A 6,415-nucleotide genomic window follows, 5' to 3' on the forward strand; every position below is an offset into this window, starting at 1 on the left:
ACTGCCAAGGGTGAAAGCAACCAAGATGCCCCTCAGTAGTTGAATGGATGAGCAAACCGAGTGGAATGTTATTCTGAAGTTAAACAAATGAGCTATCAAAGCACAAATGACCTGGAGGAAACAGTGTGTATTGCTGAGTGGGAGAAGCCAGTCCGAAAAGGCTACAGGTGATTCTGACTGTGTGACACTTTGGAAAGGGTCAAACTACAGAGGTTGTAAGAGAAAATCGGTGGTTGCCGGGGGTAAGGGGGAGAGAGGGGTGAACAGGCGGAGCACACAGCATTTTTAGGGCAGTGAAACTGCTCTGTGTGAGACGTTAATGGTAGACACGTGTCATTACACATTTGTCAAAATCCATCGGATGTACACCACCAAGAGCGAACGCTGTGCAAACTGCAGGCTTTAGTTACTCATAATGTTATAACGCCGTCTCACTGATTGTAACAAATGTACTACACTAATTCCAGGGGTTAACAACAGGGGACACCATGTGTGTGGGAGGGGTATATGGACATTTTCTTTACTACGTCCTTAAGTTTTCTATAAATGTAGAACTATTCTAAAAACTGAGATCTATGAATTAAAATAATACATGTTTATAAATAAAAATTGTGTGTAATTCTATGACCCATTGGTAGTATTTTGATGTAAACCTAGAATTTTTATGTTTCTTTTTAAGAGTAAAATAGATCTGTCACATTATTTTAGAACCTACCATTTTCATTAACATACGGTGGTATGCGTCTTCCCATGTCAAGGATAATTCTGGGGGGAGGGGAGGTAATCAGGTCTATTCATTCGTTTGTTCCAAATGGACGTACCGGGGAGGCGGCCCGGGCCCCGCGCAGCGGCGCACGCGCTCGGCCGCTGAGCCGCGCCCCCCTCCCCCCCGCCCCGCGCTCACTTCACGCCGCTGGTTTTCGTGGCAGTTGGACTCGGACACGTGGACGTTCTTATTTTTCTTCAGCAAATCCTGGTCCCAGTTAATGGATGTTTAGGTTGTCACTACGTTTTCACTCGAGTCTCACTTAACCTGCGTGAATTCAACTCCAGGCTCTGTTCTGGCCGCCCGAACTGACCAACAAACAGAGATATTTTTGTGTGGCATTAATATAATTCTCTAGGAGTGCATACGCCACACAAATTGACAGAAGATTGCGCTTCGCTTTGTTCTGATCTTCACCTAGCTCTGCTCATCATTTCATAAAACCGGGTTTCCAATGGCAACCCCTGATGGGATCTGAGTGGTCCATTCAGTGCGTCTCCGCCTGCATCTCTGGCTTCTGTCATTGCTCATTGTGGTGCTCAGCACGTCAGCCCAAGCACAGTCCTCACCCAGCCACTCACGTGTCGAAAGCAGGTGTTCTAGTTACAAACGTGTTTCCCTTTATATTACAAAGCAGGGAAGCGTAGCAGGCTCATTTCAGGGAGGAGGTGTTCAGGGTTTGCTATAGGGGGACCTTGGGTCAGACAGGAGGAAGTATTTTGTTCAGGGATCACATCCTCCCCGCCAGACACAGGACCCTAAGAAGCTCGTCTCCTGACTGTGACCCCACCCCCGAAGCCGTCCCGCTCGCTTTGACACATCTCCCCACACATTCCTGTTGAGGGAATGCGGACTGCCGGCTCTGTCACCGCTGGGGTTCAAAACCAGCCCCGCTGCTTCCTGCCTTACGCCACCTTTCTGTGCCTCGGCGCTCATTTGTGAAGATGGGGCTTTGAGGGCTGCTGTGACAGAGTACTGCAACCGAGCGGCTCAAACAACAGAGAGGTGTTCCCTCTCAACTCTGGGGGCTGGAAGTCGAGACCGAGGCGTGGGCAGGGTCGGTTCCTTCTTGGACTTGGAGGGAGACTCCGCTCCAGGCTCTCCGTAGTTTCTGGCGACGTGCTGGCCATCTCTGGGGTTCCTCAGACTCGAGAAGCATGGCCCCGATCTCCGCCTTCGTCTTCATGTGGTGTCCCCCTGTGCGCCTCTGTCTGAATCTTCCCTTCTCACAAGAACGCAGTCTAATTAGGATGAGGGCCCACCCTGATGACCTCGTCTTAGCTTGACTGTCTGCAAAGACCTTTTTCCAAATAAGGTCACAAGCACAGGTACTGGGGGTTTGGGCTACTGCTGCATTTTGGGGCCACAGTTCAATGCCCAACATGGGGTTAGGAATAGGGGGGACGACATGGAATGATGTGAGGGCTGGATGCTCTCCCAGGGTAGCACCATGGACTCATAGCACCTATTCCAACAGTTCACCGACTCCAAAGCCTGGGCAGGGTCCACAGTCAGCCAGGAGGGGTCCACTGAGGGCTCAGTGCATTCCCAAACTCACTGAGCAGCTCCTACGGGGCCCTGGGATTCAGAACTGGCTGGGAAGGGTGGGGGGGCCTTCCAGCCAAGGGATCCCCACGAACCAGAGGGCTTGCGGAGGAGGTGGTGAGCCGTGCGGTCAGAATGGGGCAGGGGAGGGGAGGGAGGCTCACGGTTCTGAAGGCAAACAAGGGGGACTCTGTCCAGCACCTTGGGACCAGATTGTGGCAAAGCATGCCTGCGTCCCCTCCAGCCTCATGCTCACCTTTGCAGCATTTTCATGGGCAGACTTCCGCACGTATTCATGCATCCATCATTTAAGATAAAGTTGCCGATCTAAAAAGAAGGACACAAAAGAACTAATTTACAAACCAGAAACAGACTCACAGACATGAAGAACAAATGTATTTACCAGCGGGGAAAGGGGGTGAGAAAGGAAAAATTGGGAGTTCGAGATTTGCAGATACTAACTACTATATATAAAATAGATAAACAGCAAGGTCCTACTGTGCAGCACAGGGAACTAGACTCAATACCTTGTAGTGGCCTATGATGAAAGAGAATATGAAAAGGATTCAGAATTGTAGAGCAGATAAACAAGATTATACTGTATAGCACAGGGAAATGTACACAAGATCTTATGGTGGCCCACAGAGAAAAAAATGTGAATATATATATGTTCATGTATAACTGAAAAATTGTGCTCTACACTGGAATTTGACACAACATTGTAAAATGATTATAAATCAATAAAAAATGTTAAAAGAAAATATAAAATTAAAAAAAAGCATATGAAAAGGAATACACACATATATAACTGAATCATTATGCTGCGCACCAGAAATTAACACATTGTAAATCAATTATACCTGACTTAAAAAAAAAAGAATAAAGTGACCAGCTCAGCTGTGTTAAAAATAAATAGCGTTGCCAGAATGGCTCCTGGGGAGGAAAGGGCGGTGACATCTCCTCTTACTACCAGAAAGTCAGTGATTGGGGGAAATTCTGGGCGTGGAACCTGCTGCCTTTTCAGAGTCATCATGGTCAGTGTGACCCTCAGGCCAGGACGTGGGCGCAGGGGGAGCAGCCATGGCGCTCGGGAGGAAGTGCCTGTGAAATGGGACTCACACCCCGGAGCTGCCACTTGAGTATATTGTCGACGTTTGTTGTTAAAAACCTCGGTCGAGAAGTAATTATAGGATTTAAAGACTGACAGGCTACAGCCTTAGTCAGCAGGCTGTGACTCATGCCGGCAGGAATTGCAGGGGTTCAGGCATCTGACAAACACGAGGCTGAACTGAGTCAAAATGCAGGTGGCCCGGCCCCTGTCTCATCGGCTTAAGAACTCAGTGTGATCTGCGTCTCCAAAGGGAAACGTAGCGTCATAGCCCACAAGGGGGGACAGCTGCCTCCTCTGGGGTGGTTCCGGAGCCGCCAAGAGCCCCCACCGTTAGGACCAGAACAAGGGCCTCCCGGGGGACCTGGCCCCACCCTTGCTGGCCCCCTGCCCACGTGGGGCACCTCTTTGGGTGGATGTTCCCAGAGAAAGGTCAGAGGGCACAGTGGTGTATGAACCCGCTGGCCCTGAAGGGGACCCCACTCTGGAAGCCCCTCACCTGTCACTTCCCCTCAAACCTGTCAATGAAAAATTAATCCATCAATCTAAAAAAGAAATGGAAAACTTCATTCAAGCTAAATCTGAGGATTATAACCTGAGAACAGCATCTCAGAGAACTTAGAACTGTTCCACCCCTTAGAAATAAAGGCACGGCAGGTGTGGGGGGCAGGGAGAGGGTGGAGCTCAGTGGCAGAGCGTGTGCTTAGCATGCACGAGGTCCTGGGTTCAACCCCCAGTACCTCCATTAAAAAAGTAAATAAAAAGCCCAATTACTCCCCTGCCAAATAAAGGCATATTTGTAGAAGTTTATGAGACAAAGGGCCACACATCAAATGATGTTCTCTTGACAGTTTATGCACAACCCAGATATAAGCGTCACCGTGGCTCCTAGCAAGACCAGGAAGGAATGTTAAGGAGCTGCCCTGCTGGTGCTGGGAGAATGCTGCGCCCTGAGGTTGAACAGGAGTTTCTGCCGACGGTGGGGGGTGTGTGGTGGGCGCATTAACGCAGACACACGGTGCACAGTGAGAGGGGAGAGGAGGCCGAAGGGCAGAGAGAGTGCTTCACGGTTACATTTTTCTTGTCTTGCCATAAACTCTGAATTTTATTTCACAAGCCCCACAGCGAGTGGCCTTGGGCCTCCTCCTTGCCAGGCTGGGGGTGACGGTGCCTGGTCCAAAGGCCAGTCTGTTTTGTAAATGAACTGAAGACCAGGTCTGCCTGACACCCAGGTCCCGGTTTTCCTCAGAAAGGAGGCACGGGCTGGCCTCCGCCTTTGCCAGCCTCCGCGGGCTCCTTCCTTCACTGAGCGTTCGCGGGGTGGGAGCTCTAGGTCTGCCCGCAGCTGCGCCACATGGGCAGGTGGCACGGGGTGGGGGGCTGGGCGTCCCCACCTCCCAGTCCCCCAGCGGCATCACCGCAGGACGCTCAGGCCGGCGTCGGACTCGGTTCCAGGAGGCGCTGCAGGCTCAGGAAGCAGCGCCAGCCCTGCCGCCGTCCTGCGTTCATGCTGTGCTTTTAAACAAAACTTGGACTTGGCTTAAGTTTCATTTATAGAAAAGTGAGATTTAGTTGGGGGAGGGTTGGTGAAATAATAGTTTATCCCAGAGTTTTGGCGACTTCTTAGGCAATCCAGCCACATATGTGTCTGCTGCCCGTGCGCTAATTCCAGAGTTTACGGACCCCTGAGGTCCCAAGTAGATCCGCAGCTTGGAGGCAAAGGCAGACGATGATTTGTGCTGGAGGAGGGGCACTTCTGGGGGACGGCGCCCTGTTGGGGCCGGCCGGAGTGTCTGGGATAGAACGCCATGCCGTCCATCATTTTCCCTGAGAGGGTTCAGCTGAGAGGAATCTAAGCCAACCCTTGGCCGGCGTCGGTGTCAGCTCGCTCTGGACGGTGTGTCTCCGGAATCGGCGGGGCTGTTTGCTCTGCTCACATGTAGCTCAGAAACATCAAGGCCACGGGGAGTGCTGAAGCTGAGGGCCCTGGCAGGATTCCTCCAGCCTGGACCTGGTGGATGCAGAGCGAAGGAACCCCTTTGCTCTTGTAGGTTTGCAACTGGGTTGATTCAGTTCAGCAAGTATTGGCTGAGGAAGCTTCTATGTCCAGGGACCCAGGCTAACGCTGGTCTCTGCACCAGCGCATCTCCCACTGTGTGTGTCTGAAGCCTGGGGTTCTGGGGGCCCTAACCCTTAGCTACATGGCGGGACCAGGGCCTGGTGGCGTTGGGGTGGGGGGGACCTGGGCTCCGCAGATGGGGGAGCTGGGATCAGCCACGTGTGAGCTGTGAGGTCTAGGCCAGAGCCCGACGTCTCCAAGCCTCCTTTCCCGTCTGTGACCGTGGACTCATCCTGGAACTTACCCTCCAGGAAGCAGTGAGGACTAGATGCAATGGCTTCTGTAAAGCAGAGCCTGGCAGGAGGGGGTCCCCCTGGGAGAAGCCCCCACATCTCCCTGGGGCTGCAGAGACACAGGCTTTTGCTCCAAGTGGCAGGGTCCCCCTCTGTCTGCATTTCAGAAGGCGCGCCCTCACAGCGCCTAGGCAGCCCTCACCCGCCTCCGGCCCTGCCTGTGTTCCGGGGCGGCTGTGGAAGCGGTGAAGTTACTCATCAGCTGCTGGGTCTACAAGGCCACGTGGAAAGGCTCCTGCACCCCAGGGAGGCCGGGGGGGAGGGGGCCCCAGTGCCAACCCACTGAAGCCGGCTCTGCAAGGCGGGGCTCTGGGTGCAGCCCCTCGCTTGACTGACACAGCCTCCTCTGTTCGCCGCGTCTGCAGATGTTACTGAGTAAATGCTTCTCAATTTGAGCTGAGCCCTTTGCTGTCTTTTGGGACTCTGGATGACTGCCAGTTTTGAGCAGCACGCCAGGCCTCTCCTGGGAGAGGTTTCCCTGAGCCCGTCAGGTGGCCATTCTCCAGGCCCCACCTCTGCTCGCTGCTCTTTGAACTCGCTGCACACGCCCCTGCCCCAGGGTCTTTGTACGTGCTGTGTCTTCT

This window comes from Camelus ferus, chromosome 1 (assembly GCF_009834535.1).
Source record: "Camelus ferus isolate YT-003-E chromosome 1, BCGSAC_Cfer_1.0, whole genome shotgun sequence".
NCBI classification, from domain to species: Eukaryota; Metazoa; Chordata; class Mammalia; order Artiodactyla; family Camelidae; genus Camelus; species Camelus ferus.